Below are 16,266 nucleotides of genomic sequence, written 5' to 3' on the forward strand. Positions count from 1 at the left end.
GTGTCGTCTCCACTACCTCAGGTGTTAGCAGCTTGGGGCAGTGGGATACAAGGGTGCTCTCATGGACATCATAATTGGCAGCCTGGTGAGCACCCACTAACTCTGCATGCAGTGTGCGATGTCAAGCTAGGTCACAATGTGGCCTTTGTCAATACAAAGTCCCACATCATCATAGTACATCTACACATGCAGAAGGCAGGTGACAGCTATGGCATGCTTCTCTGTGATGACAGTTGTTGACTGCTCCATGGTCCCACTCCTCAGGCCTCCCAAACGCCTTGTTTTGGACGTCACAATAGTTTTTCATCAATCGTAACACTAATGGCAGCACTGTGGCTTGCAGTGGCAATGCCCTCCTGGCAGAACTCAGAGTTCAAAGACTGTCTCAATGAACACAGAATGTGCTGACACAGGTCACACCCACAGGCTAGCCAGCTGGGAACTGACTACGAGTAGAACAAGTCAATGTATAGTATTAATATTCATACAAGCACTGTCTCAATGCATTCGTATTGTGAGGTGATGATGACTTCACATGGACGGGTTTTCTTGATAGTGCATCTTTCTGGACATTTGAGCTGTAGATGAAAGGTGTTTTCACTTCACCTTTTCAGAAGCAGTGGTGGATGTCTTCTGCAGTTTCAGCGCTCTGAATAACCATTATTATGACTGATTTAGTACTCATTACTTCACTCTGCGTGGTCAGTACTGACAGCTTGCTCCTCTTTCATTCTCCTGTGTTGGCATTTTGGACACCCAGTACTTATGTTGTGTAGCAGTTTACTCTGTCTTCTGGCTGTATTGCATATAGTATTAGCAGTCCTTTATATTTGTCATTCTGCACAACTGTTGTGTACTGACCTTCTTCCTAGAACTTCTCAAGAGATAATTGTTGCTAAATGAATTGCTATATGTGCACAAGACCTAAGATCTTATGGAACTGTAGGAGGTGTAAGTTTGTTTGATCTTGTTCAGACATTAGTCAACACTGGACTGTCTTGGCATCCACTAAGACTATGACACCTCATCGCACAACTCTGTCATGGCACATGGCAGAAAGTGCTAAAAGCCTAACAAATATATTTGAAATTATTGCTTATACAAAAGAGGTAAATGCTTGACAACTACAGATGTGCAGACATATAGTGCAAGAAGAAGCCATTATTTAACATGTATTGTCTCCTATTTTGTTGACTGGACTCTTTGACCTCGAATTCTCTCCACAGCCCAGCTTCCACATCAACGACAAATAGGCGATAACGTTTGAAAAGAACTGTTGAGCCGATTTATGTCCCTAGATATCCATGAGACTTCTTTGAAAGACATGCTTTTAAGACTGATCAAGGTGCCAACATTGTCGCTGGTGCAATATCTCATATTTATTTAAAGATTCCAGTGTAGAAATACTAATTTTATAACGATATTTTTAATAGCCTGCTCTGTGCACTTCTTAGCAAGGTAGCGATGTACCTTTTTTTTTTTTTAACTCTGCGATCGACCAGTTGTCTTTCTCTCAGCGATGACACAGATGAAATCAGAGATTACTTCTGCTTAATTATTTGTGGCAGATTACCGCTTCTTGTAATAGTCTCACTCGCTATTTTGTGGAAGCATAAAACGATTAATTATTACTGTGACTTCTAACATATTTAGCATATAAAAGCGGTACAGATGAGTGCATTTTGGCAAATGACAATCTACAATGATCTAAAGAAAACGAAAAAAAGGTAGACAAAGCTTTCTTCATTACTAAAACCCTTAGATATCCACGTTCGCAGAATAAGCTGCCAGACGGTGACAAGGTTGTGCAAAAGGTAAATTGTTTTTTAATCTCATTTGTGCAGCAGAAACAGTTTCAATAATGTCAAAGAGTCTTTAAATTCAACATATAATTTGTTTATTAAATGTCAAATTTAAACTTAATGAGATACGGGAAGTGGCGACTGTGACGGAACTTAGGGACTGCATTTCCATTGGACCTGCAGAACTCCTTGAAAGATTTTGGTAAACCTTTTTGGAACAGTGATCAATAAAGTATTATATTTTAACTAAAGTTCAGTCTTGATCAAAACACTTATGTCTCAATAATATAGGTAATGTTATTGAGATGCAAGTGTTGTGATCAAGACTGAACTTTAGTTAAAATATAATACCTTGAAAGATTATTGTTAATTTAGCTATTTCTCTTATATTAATTTAACTGTAGATAGAAAAACTAATCCATATTTTGTAAATTTTGTTGCACATTCAACATGGTTACCGATAAGAATTTTGAATATAAAGGGTGGTCCATTGATAGTGACTAGGACAAATATCTCACGAAATAAGCATCAAACGAAAAAACTACAATGAACGAAACTCGACTATCTTGAAGGGGGAAACAAGATGGCGCTATGGTTGGCCCGCTAGATGGCGCTGCCATAGCTCAAACGGATATCATCAGCGTTTCTTTATATAGGAACCCCCATTTTTTATTACATATTCGAGTAGTATGCAAAGAAATATAAATGTTTTAGTTGGACCACTTTTTTCGCTTTGTGATAGACGGCGCTGTAATAGTCACAAACGTATAAGTCCGCTAGTGCGGACGGTATTTGCGTCGTGATACATTACCCATGTTAAAATGGACCGTTTACCAATTGCGGAAAAGGTGGTATCGTGTTGATGTATCGCTCTTGTGATCAAAATGCCCAACGGGCGTGTGCTATGTATGCTGCTCGGTATCCTGGACGACATCATCCAAGTGTTCGGACTGTTCGCCGGATAGTTACGTTATTTAAGGAAACAGGAAGCGTTCAGCTACATGTGAAACATCAACCACGACCTGCAACAAATGATGATGCCCAAGTAGGTGTTTTAGTTGTTGTCGCGGCTAATCCGCACATCAGTTGCAGACAAATTGCGCGAGAATCCGGAATCTCAAAAACGTCGGTGTTGAGAATGCTACATCAACATCGATTGCACCAGGAACTGCATGGCGACGACTTTGAACGTCGCGTACATTTCTACCACTGGGCACAAGAGAAATTACAGGACGATGACAGTTTTTTTTGCATGCGTCCTATTTAGCGACGAAGCGTCATTCACCAACAGCGGTAACGTAAACCGGCATAATATGCACTATTGGACAACGGAAAATCTCACGACGGCTGCTACAAGTGGAATATCAAGGACCTTAGCGGGTTAATGTATGGTGTGGCATCATGGGAGGAAGGATAATTGGCCCCCATTTTATCGATGGCAATCTAAATGGTGCAATGTATGCTGATTTCCTACGTAATGTTCTACCGATGTTACTACAAGATGGCGATGTATTTCCAACGTGATGGATGTCCGGCACATAGCTAGCGTGCGGGTGAAGCGGTGTTGAATAGCATATTTCATGACAGGTGGATTGGTTGTCGAAGCACTATATCATGGCCCGCACGTTCACCGGATCTGACGTCACCGGATTTATTTCTGTGGGGAAAGTTGAAGGATATTTGCTATTGTGAACCCCCGACAACGCCTGACAACATGCGTCAGCGCATTGTCAATGGCTGTGCGAAGATTACGGAAGGCGAACTACTTGCTGTTGAGAGGTATGTCGTTACACATATTGCCAAATGCATTGAGGTTGACGGACATCATTTTGAGCATTTATTGCATTAATGTGGTATTTACAGGTAATCACGCTGTAACAGCATGCATTCTCAGCTGTAACAGCATGCGTGCTCAGAAATGATAAGTTCACAAATGTACATGTATCACATTGGAACAACCGAAATAAAATGTTCAAACGTACCTACGTTCTGTATTTCAATTCAAAAAACCTACCTGTTACCAACTGTTCGTCTAAAATTGTGAGCCATATGTTTGTGACTATTACAGCACCATCTATCACAAAGTGAAAAAAGTGGTCCAACTTAAACATTCATATATCTCTATGTACTACACGAATATGTAATAGAAATGGGGGTTCCTATTTTAAAAAACGCAGTTGATATCCGTTTGACCTATGGCAGCGCCATCTACCAGGCCAACCATAGCGCCATCTGGTTTCCCCCTTCAAGCTAGACAAGTTTCTTTCTTTGTAGTTTTTTCGTTTGACGCTTATTTCGTGAGATATTTGGCCCAATCACGATCAATGGTCCACCCTGTATATAAAAGAAACCAATCCAGACATACTCAACAGGATTACACATGAAAGTTGGCTAATATTTTTTAAAATTTATTAAAATTCACATGACGATTTCTACAATGAGTAATTTCAGTAGAAATTCTCTTTTAGCTACATTAATAGATAAGAGTATCTTTAATGTACTGCATTCTTGCCACGTAAATTTTCTACACTTTTCTATGATTTTTAATTAAGTCACTTTGTAGATATAGTGTTAACATAGTGTTGTCTGCAGCACAATTTCTTAATTGATAACTTATCATGTAGTGCAACTAACGATTATCGCTAATGGTTGTGTTTATCATCACTAATTATTGCAAATACCTGAGAGTATTTCATATAATAATTTTATGGTTTAATGAATATATTAACTTTCATGACAGATTTATGTAGCAGTTCTTGGTCTAGGTCGGATGGCATGAGTTACCAGCTTCCAAATCTGAAACTACCCCAGGAAGCATCATCATATTAACTACCAAGCAGAAAATGAATGATATGACGACAAAACTACAGTGAATAATAGGTGTCATGGTTTGTATAGCGACCAAACTAAATATAATGGATTTCATCAAAGAAAATAAACTCGCATTGTGACCAAAGTAAATGTAATAGAGTCTATCACAGAAAAATTAAATACAACAGATTTTATCACAGAAAAAGACAAAACGATTGTAACTAAATTGGGAAAGATCCCAGTTCTATCATGGAGTAGATGAGATTTCAATCAGAATAGACAAAAAGATAGAGGAAAAACTAAGTGAGCATGTTTTTCGATGAAGAAACAAATGTTGTGTAGCTCACAAAGTAAAAAAAAAAAGAGGAAACTATTGAAACTAAATTCTCCACAATGGAACCGGCGTACAATGATCACATTGTGCAGTGGAGTGAGGACCAAAGCACACAAACAAATGCTGAAGTCCTAAAGGCACTTTGTTAACATTTACATGATATGGATGAGTGCGTTTCTGGAGTTATGGTAAAGAAAGTACCAAAATATGATGTGGGCCACAAAAATTACGTTGACCAGTTACGTGTGGAAATTAAATCCAGTACCTTTAAATTACTTACCTGAAAAAAACTACTAGAACCTGGTACTTCAATGATTGATGTGACTGATGCATCTAGTGTAAGCAACCATGTCACACCATGATGGTGTGTGCTCTGGTAGAGGGTACAACCAAGTAGAATCAACCCTTGTACATCATGTTATGAGGGTCATACCACATATTCGTACATATTTCATGGTGGAAAACATATTCCTGCAGATACGGTTTGCTACATTTTCACCCTATCAATGGGATACCCACCTCATCATATTCATTATATCATTAAAATTTCTCATTCTGAATAGCTGGAATGACATGCAGAAGATTAAATTTATGGCAGGTTTTCTGCATTTTGATTCTGCCTTACGGGTGACTGCAGTGTCTGAAAAATATCTAAAGTATGATGACCTTGAAAAGGCTTTCTTGAATATGCATTGGTTCAAGGGCGAACAAGAGAGACTAAGAAGAAAACTTACTGGTACAGATATCACTATACCAAACTCTTCCACACATACCACCTCCCATAAAAAAGCTGCATATAGATCAGTGCTATACAAAGCCCACATATTTCCACTTCAGCATACAGAACTCCTACAAGAAACAGTGCACTGCAAAAAACAATGGATATAATCCTTCATTCACTAATGCAATGTCACAAAAGATTAAAAATAAACTGAACAAACAACACCAAAGTACACTCACAACTGCAAGAAGCCCACCAATTAAATATGTAAAGATGTCATACACTGGAATAATGTCTGCTAAATTAGCAAGGCTATTCAAGAACACAGATGTGAAAATAAGCTTCAGCACCAACAACAACCTAAGTAGGAAGCTTATTCACAACATAAAACCGCCAGATACAAACCTTGATACATCTGGCATTTGGAGAAAATCTTCTCAGTTTTCAAGCTGCGTCAGTTCCAATAAAATTCTCGATCTTTCGATCGCTAGCTCTGCTATCGTTTTCATGAGTACAATAACTGACTGCTGGGGCTGGAACTATTTCTCACTTATATACCCACAATTATGGCTGCTGGCACCAATCAGAGGGGCCTGAAACCATGCGTGCAGAGAACCCAAGTTGAGCAGGTCGTAGTAGCTCTCCCCCGCCGCGGGACCGAGTGATGTCAAGTGGCGCGAGGGGCCAGCGCCACTTTTGAAACTGCCGCTCCCTCCTCCCTACAAGAGTTGCTTCCTTTCGACATTTAAAGCCCACCACCATGCCCTACTCAATGTGTGACCTGCCCTCTGTTGAAATTGATGCTGTTAATTCCAATCTGAAGTGCCTCTTTTATAGTGGAGTCCCAGTACATGGACGCATGAGTTAAGACTCTCGTGTTCTCAAACTGTATTTTCTGTCCATTTTTGAGGCAATGCTCACCAATGGCCACTTGTCGATCTCCCTTTGCTTAATATGCCTCCTGTGCTCAGCACAACTCACGGCAACTGTACGAACTGTCTGGCCTATATAAATACTGCTGCACTCGGAAGGGACACAGTACACACCAGGCAACTGAAGAGTATCTTGGGGGCAGGCTGGGACAAAGGTCCCTGCAGAACACATCTTAACTTGCTGCTCGTTGCCCAATAGTGTGGTAGGAAAGCTGCTGGCTTGGCTTCTTCTGCCACCCCCAAGATACGAGATACATTGCACCCTGTTAAAGACGACTTATTTTGTCCCACGTATACACTCATTTGAAGATCTGAGTATTGCTTAAATCTATTAATAATTCCTGATTCACTCCTTTTTATCAGAAGGCAACATACAAGTAACCTGGATTTTGAGAAACTACATGAGAAGTAAAGGATGTGATAACAGACAAACGTGTGGCATTGCCTAATATGTTTTTTGTGCCATATTAAATGCAGTTTCCCATATTTAACGCATTTTTCCTAATAAAAAATAAAACTACTCGGTCATGGCCGAAAACATATATTAGACAGTGAACAAGTATCTGACGTGTATTTTGATGCATATTACTTATATTCATCGTTCACAAACTATAAACATGCAAGGGTCGTTTCACTATGTATCTTTTACCCACATTTAATATGTTTTTTTTGTATTTGCAAAGACAAATTCATAGTTAGGTATTGCAAACGTCTAAGTGATAGTTATATCAGTCAGCTGCACTTAATACGTTAAAAAAACATTTAGAGACATTGTCCTGAAGACATAATATTGTGTGCTATGTTAAAAATCATTCTGCCATTCAACCAATAATTCGTCATCAATTGGCTTCAGTCAAACACATAAGACTATAATCTGTAACTCTGACTACGCTACAGATTAGTATGGCACCATAATCGAGATTATTCACATTCAGACCTTGTTTCCGCATTTAATTTTCATAACAGAAGCTTCATTCAAGCAATCCGTATTGACTTGATGATCCAAAATAACGGCTGATGGTAGGTCTGTGTAAAGGCTGTGGTCAATAGGTGACTGACATTACTTACGTTAATAGAGCTGCTTAAAGCTCCAGTCACCAGGCGGCGATGTCACGCATTCGGCCTTTTTCATAACGTCACGAAGTAATTCTGTGGGGCCTGCAAGACTCACGTTAAGGAAATAAGCGCACGTCCTTGGAGCCTGCGAATGAGTATCGACTATCGATTTTTATATTGATATTCGCGATACTGGCTGCCTGGCCATACTGCCTGGTATACTGCAGTTGGGAAATGTGTTTTATTCATCTCATAACACACGGATTTTCAGAAGAAATGGCCGATATACAAGAGACATCTCCAGGTTACAATTCGCTTATTTCAAATTTTTTCACACTTACAATATTACTTCGTGAAGAATTTACTTATTTAAAATTTGTCAAGCTTACAATATTTACATCCACTATAACAATCATGAATTTTTATTTCATATTAGGGCTCCCGCGAGAAGTATTACTTCGCTCTTCATGAAATCTTCCACAGAGTTGTAGCGTCTTTCGATTAGAAAATTATGTAATTTGTATTCTAAAATATTTTTCTTCTTATTCATTGTTACAACCTTTTATTAAGTTGTGAATTTTCACCACTATGTACTGAGGAGTCTGAGCACACAATTTTAAATGATGTGAGGTGAGCATGAAGTTTTCTGTGACTTGTGTTATATAAGTGTCCAACATGTCTTTTCTTTATTAATAGCTCAGATCTGCTGCTTAGGAAAAGAATCACCTCAAAGATGTATAAAGACGGTACAGTTAATATTTTTAGGTCTTTAAATAATGGTCGACATGATGCCCTCAGCTGTGCGGTGCACATGTTTCCAGTGATTCTTTTTTTACAACTTTCAAATTTGTATATTATTTACCGAGTTCCTCCAAACATTATGGCATATCAAATAACAGATTCAAAGTAGTTATAGTATGCTATTTTCCTGGTGTCCATATGAGTGGCACTGGCTAAAATTTCCATAGCAAATGCAAGGCAGTTGAATTTATTTGCTAGATACTCTATATGTGAATATAGTTTTTGATTGTTTGGCTTCAAAACTGCCCATGCTGATTTTTCAGATGTTTAGCCTGAAGCTATTTACATTGAACCATGTCTCCAAGTTACTTAACGTATTCATGACACTCTGTGGTATTCTATCAGAATTTTGATTTTCAATTAGGGTGTAAGTATCATCTGCAAACAAACTTAAATAAGTATTTATATGGAGAGGCAAGTCATATACATAAAACAGGAACAAAACTGGTCCACGAATTGAGCCTTGAAGAAAACCTTCTGACACAGTTTTCTGTCTGAGAAGTAATCTTCTACTTTTGATTATTACTCTTTGTTTACTCTCCATGAGATATGATTCAAACAATTTCAAAGCAGTAACCCTTATTCCGCAACTGTTGAGTCTGAAAAGCAGCAGGATATGCTTTTGTAAGACTACAGACTATTCCTGCGACTTATCTTTCCTATCTAATAATGAAGTAATTTTTTCAATAAGTTCATTTATTGCATCTACTGTGTTTTGCCTTGTTGGATGAAAAATTGGTGATTTGAAGTAATATCTGTTTAGATTAGATTAGATTAGATTAGATTTACTTTCATTCCGATTGATCCGTAGTGAGGAGGTCCTCCAGGATGTGGAACATGTCAGAAAAACAACAATACATAATGCAGAAATCTTTTCAAATACTTTTGATGTGACTGGAAGTACAGAAATGTTATGATAATTTCCCATATCATCTTTTGAATCTTTTTTTAAACAATGGTTTTACTTCTGCGTATTTCAAGACATCAGAGAAGTAACATTCGTCAAATGATTTGTTTACTAAGAGAGGTGAGCTACTATCTTGTAAACTATTTTGGTGGATATTCCATCCCATGGAGAGTATGACATTTTCAACAAATTTTGTTGAGACTGTGTTGAATTTTTTAAGACATTCACTGATATTGCCTTTCAATCCAAAACTGTTTACTTTCTGCTCGTAATTCGTTACATCTAAAGCACATTTTGCTACATTTGTGAAGTACTCATTGAAACACTCAGATATTTGAGCTGGATTTACAACATATTTTTCCTTAAATTTGATTTCTGAAATCTTTTGTTTGTGATTTTTGACTTCACTGCATATCTTATTGCCCTTGTTTTATTTTTTCCCCTAGAATGAATGTATTATTTGCCATTTGTCTTGAAGTCTTCACAACTTTTTAAAAAGTAGTCTTATAGTCCCTGACATATTTTACAAAACCGGGATCTTAGTTGTACTTCAGCTGATTGTGTAGCTTCCTTTTACTCTCATTGGAAATTTTATTCCTGGTATGATCTATCTTATCTTACTTGTTGTTTTATTGCAATATGATCTTTGTGGGAAACTTTCATCAAATACTTCAAGAAAACTGTTTAAGAATGTACTGAAGTTTTCATTTGTTGACTCAGAATCCCTGAGAGACCACTTTACTAAGTTGCTCATAGAATATCTGAGTATTTATTTTATTGAAACTTCTTTTGACATAAGTTTTTCTTACATTGTGTTTATCATTGTTTGGCAGTTTGACAAACAAGGCTGAGTTATCAGAAAGTCCAAAGTCTAGACAGAGTTATGTACTTCATCAAAGTAGTAATTTGTTACAATGTTATCAATGCATGTTTCTGAGTGAATACTTTCTCTGGTGAACTCCAAAAAAATTAGTTTAAAATCAAATGTTTCTATTCAATCAATAAATTTTGTTGATTCTTTATTGTCATTTGCAGTGTCTGTATTAAAACCAGCTGCTACTACAATTTTTTCTTACTTTCTTTCTTTAATTTATCTTGCAAGCACTGGAAATTAGAAAGGAATGGTGTGACTAATGCCTTTTCTGGGGTTGTATAAATTGAAACTACTAACGTATTAAGGTCTTTTAAGTCTATGCAACTGCTTTCAAATATACAACGATTATAATCTATATTTACTTCATAGCTTATAGAAGAAACCAGTAGTATGCAGCAACCACTGTGAGTTGTTTTCTCCCTGCAATAGCTGCTTGTAACATGGAAATTTTCAATTTAATTTAAGATATTTATTGTATTGGAGCTAAGGGATACCGGAGGTGTGTGTGCTGCTCATGTTGAAATCACTTGGTCTGAGAAACATTTATGAATAATCTACCAAAGTGAAATTTTTGAAATTTTTTTAACATATAGAGTGGTTTAGTATTGCAGTTATGATGGAGTGATATTGGAGTATCTTTTCTCATGTCCTTTTTTATTAATGTCCCAATTTTTTTACAAAAAATTGCTTTATTTAATCAAATTGAGGTGAAACTACTGAACATATTGCCAAATGGCCGTGTTACAATGTAAATTCGACCACTAGGAGTGCTGTATAAACATTTCATACCCCTATGTTGAGCGGATTTTGAGAAAATTTTCCTCTCATTCAAAAATTCTAATTTACGGGAAATGGCTGTCAAAATTTCTCAATATATACCTGTACTATAGGGTGGATTATCAGTGTCTTCTTCTTCATCCTCAGAAAGCTTCCTTTTTGGTATATTTTTGGCCTGTTGTCCCATTATATTTCATATAGGTTATTCTTATTTCTGCTCCTCTTATCCTCTCTCTGTCAATATTTCTTAGTGCTCGTAGAGTGTTCACCCCAGCTAGAAATCCTAGTGGCTTCAATACTTCACACTTCACACTGGTCTCTTCGTTGTAGGTTGCTATTGCATCATAAATGCCAAAGTTCAGTGTTTTTAAGCCTACAAATACCCTATTAGGAATCACTGTCCAAATTAAATTGGTAATGATCTCATTATGATTCTGTGTTTAACTATGTAGACATTTGTGTAACAATTCTGGCTCTGCTAAGTCATGAAAAATCAGTTTTATTGCGTTTATCACAGCTGCTGGCTAACCATGCATGTGATCATAGTCCTTTTGGGCTCAGGTTGTGTTGAGGGCATTCATTGGAAGAGGCAATATGAAGGAACAATGCCCACACCACTTTTCGTATGTCTCTAGTATTACTAGTATTTTGTCTTATCACATACCCATAGTATCTCTGCAGACGTTCAGTCACCTCATCAGTAAGCCGCCTTCTCCCTCCTATTGCTTTCCATCACTGGGCTTACTCGAACACAAAGTTTGTTTGAGCTTTCGAAGCTGTACACACATATGTTTTTGCACATGCCCAATGCATTCCAACTTCTCAACTACAAATTCATTTCCATATGGTTTCAGTTCCACTGTAGTATTTAAACACCATCCCCAAGGTAGTATTTGTACCTAACATTGTATCTCGGAACAAAAATTTGTTTTACTGCTTCCACTTCCATTGCTCCTCTTGACCCACTAAAATTTGCCTCACAGGTACCGCTGTGCTCTCCTTTGATTTTATTTTTGCACCTACAATGTTTTGACAATATTGCAACGTCTATCACTTTTGCATTATCACCACAAGTAGCAGTTACGACCCCATTCAGGGATATGTGACCCCTCTTTTGCCATGAACCATCTAATGCCATTACCAAGTCCCTAGAACCACCACTCATTTCTATAGATTCCTCCACTGCTTCCTTCGTGGTTTTCAAAGCCACATCTTCAACGGAGAACCCTACGAGTTCACAGTAGTTCCCAAATATGCTTGGAGGCGATGGCAAGTTCATAATACCACAAAATAGTTTGCCAGCAGCAGAACCTTTTGCAATGGAGCGAAGAATACATACAAGTCGAACATTCACATCATACACTCTAGATGGCCCACTTTCACCAAAGAGACTGGCATCTAAACCAAAGTGCTTTGTTATTTATTTATTTACACGTCTAGTTCCATAGGATAAAATTGAAGGGCAAATCTCCAAGATCATGTAATGTGTCAGTATATGAAATTATAATATAAAAGTAATAATAGATAAAAGTAAAATCTTCATGAAATCGAAAGAAGTCAACCCATACATTTAAGTAAATGCAATCAACAATACAACAAGAATCAGCTTAATTTTTCAAGGAACTCCTCAACAGAATAGGAGGAGTGACCCATGAGGGCCAACCGATGGTGGCCAAGCTGTTCTAGGCGCTTCAGTCTGGAACTGCGCAACCACTACGGTCGCAGGTTCGAATCGTGCCTCGGGCTTGGATGTGTGTGATGTCCTTAAGTTAGTTAGGTTTAAGTAGTTCTAAGTTCTAGGGGACTGATGACCTGAGATGTTAAGTCCCATAGTGCTCAGAGCCATTTGAACCATTTTTGAACCATTTGAACCATTTGACCCATGAGGAAATGCTTCAGTTTCGATTTGAAAACCCATGGATTATGGCTGAGATATTTGAATTCGAGTGGTAGCTTATTGAAAATGGATGCAGCAGTATGCTGCACACCTTTCTGCACTAGTTAAGAAAGTCCAATCTAAATGCAGGTTTGATTCCTGCCGAGTGTTAATTGAGTGGTAACAAGAAATGACAGTAAGGAATATATATATATATATATATATATATATATATATATATATATATATATATATATATATATATATATATATATATATTGATAGGCCAATATCAAAATACCCAGACTAGTGAACAGGGGTTGACAAGAGGTCTGTGAAATTACACCACTTATTGCCTGAACCACCCGTTTATGAGCCAGAAATGTTGTTTCCAGATGGGAAGAGTTATCGCAAAATATAATACCATACGACACAAGCAAATGAAGTAAGCAAAGTAGACTAATTTTCATGTCAAACGATCACCCACTTCTGATAGTTTGAACAGTAAAAACTGGTAGCTTTAAGTCTTTGAATAATATCCTGAATGTGGGCTTCCCATGACAGTTTACTATCTACCTGAACGCCTAGAAATTTGAACTGTCCAGTTTCACTAATCATATGCTCATCCTGTGAAATTAAAACGTCAGGTTTTGTTGAATTGTGCAGTAGAAACTGTAAAAACTGAGTCTTACTGTGATTTAGCGTTAGTTTATTTTCTACAAGCCATGAACTTAAGTCATGAACTGTGCTATTTGAAACAGAGCCAATGTTGCACACGCCATCCCTTACTGCCAAGCTAGTGTTGCCAGCAAACAGAAATACTTTAGAGTTACCCGTAATACTAGAGGGCATATCATTTATATAAATAAGGAACAGGAGTGGCCCCAACACTGATGTCTGTCTGTCCTCCCCCCCCCCCTCCCCAGGTGACTGAACCCCAATCAGACCCCACGTCACAGCCATTCTCAACATTGGCAATAATGAATTTTGGGTGTGTGTTGCTAAAGTAAGAGGTGAACCAGTTGTGAGCTACTACCCGTATTCTGTAATGATCCACCTTCTGGAGCAATATTTTGTGATCAACACAATCAAAAGCAGAGTTAAATCAAAAAATATGCCTACCGTTCGAAACCTTTTGTTTAACCCATCCAGTACCTCATAGAGAAAGGAGAATGTAGCATTTTCAGTTGTTAAACGACTGCTAAAGCCGAAGTGTAGACGTGATAGCAAATTGTGTGATATAAAATGATCATCTATTCTTACATACACAGCATTTTCAGTAACTTAAGCAAACACTGATGGCATAAAAATAGGTCTAAAATTGTCTGCATTATCACTTTCTATAAAGTGGCTTTACTACTGAGTATTAACTGTTCAGGAAACTGACCATTCCTAAATGAAAAATTACAAATATGGCTAAATACAGGGCTAACAAGTGCAGCACAGTACTCTAATATTCTGCTAGGCACTCCACCATATCCATGAGAGTCCTTAGTCTCCAGTGATTTCATTATTGACTCAATCTCACCCTTGTCTGTATCGCAAAGGAGTCATTCAGTCATCAATCTCTAAAAGTCATTTGCCAAGAAAGTTATATGATTCCCTGAAGAAACTAAATTTTTATTTAATTCACCAGCAACGATCATAAAATGGTTGTTAAATACTGTACTTACATCTGATTTATCAATAACAGAAATACTTTTATTATAACTGACATTATATTGTCGACCTTGTGCTACTGACCAGACAGTTCTTTCACAACTGACCATAGGGTTTTAATTTCATCCTATGAATTAGCTATTCTATTTGCATACCATACCACATACTCTTGGCCATCCTAATAACATTTTGAAGCACCTTACAATACTGTTTGTAATGGGCTACTGTAGCTTGATTGTGACAACATTTTGATATAATTCCTACTTTGTTCTACGTGATATCCTTATCCCACTATTCAACCACCTGGACTGCCTATTATTGTTAATTGAAAGCAACTCTCAAAGAGCATGAGAAATGCGATAAGGAATGCATTATATTTATCATCTATGTTATAGGCACTATAAACACCCTGTCACTCTTGTTCCTTGACAAGGTTTAAAAAACTCTCTGTTGCTGTTGGATTACCTTTCCTACACAGTTTGTAATTATATGTGACATTTGTTTGAGATAGTATTAAAATCTGTGCATCATGGTTTGAAAGGCCATTCACCCTTTTATTAACAGAATGCCCATCTAGTAGTGAAGAAGGAATAAAAATATTGTCTATGGCTGTGCTATTGTTCCCCTGCACCCTATTTGGAAATAATACAGTCTGCATCAGATCATATGAATTTAGGAGATCTACCAACATACTTTTTCTTGCACCATCATAGAAGTTTAGTTTCACTTAATTCAACTGCCCCTGCACAACATTCAAATATTTGTTCAGCGCAGTGCTGTGATACTTCTATGGGCTTAAATGGGATACCGTTTTTTACATACATAGCCACCCCCCCTCCACCCCGAAAGGAACTCTTTGAAAATCTGTATCCTGGTAAAGGAAGCCTCTGAATTGTCAAATTATTTAAGTGGTGGTCGAATATACCAATATTTTCAGATTCAACATCTATAAGCAGTTCACTAACCTTATCTCTAATACCACTCATACTTTGATGAAATATTCTAAATCCTTCTCTACTTGGAAACATGACATCCTCTGAAAGTGAGCCTTAGTTAGAGGGGCATCCTTTAAGTTGCCTATCAGCTGGCTTCAATCTAAAAAAGGTGCAGCTCTAACACCAACTGCTACAGGAATTTTTCCATGAGTGATCCTACCACCACCCACTGCACTGTCACCTATAAGCTGCGCCAGCCTCCCCTTCCCATACCCATTGAGATGAAGGTCATGCTTAGTGAAATCCGATATACTGATGGACCCAACTGGCACCACTGAAATGTGACCCATGCCATCTGCCATCAGAGCCCTCACCAGCCCCATGTTAATGCATCTAACAGCCCCATTAAGATGAGGCCGATCATGACACTGAAACAGTTGAACGAAGTGCACAATAGTGCCACCAGTTTGAATAGCTATCTTTACCAGGTCACCACCTACATCACATTTCCCATTCGTATAAAGACTGTTCCCTGCTCCATCCACTATCACTACCTGATCCTCCTCCATAAAATTCCTACATAACTCCCCTGCCAAACCTGCACTAGGCTTCACCATGCTGGTGACATGGTACCCACTCTCCAACACTTCCTGCAACTTCTAGCCCACACCTCTACCACACAAACTACGTAGCAGGAGAACCTTCTTCTGTTTGTTAGAATTTGCAATTGACCTATGCCTCCTAACTGTAGAGGACTACTGCATGTTCCCTGCATCTACAG

This window comes from Schistocerca nitens, chromosome 1 (assembly GCF_023898315.1).
Source record: "Schistocerca nitens isolate TAMUIC-IGC-003100 chromosome 1, iqSchNite1.1, whole genome shotgun sequence".
Lineage (NCBI taxonomy): Eukaryota > Metazoa > Arthropoda > Insecta > Orthoptera > Acrididae > Schistocerca > Schistocerca nitens.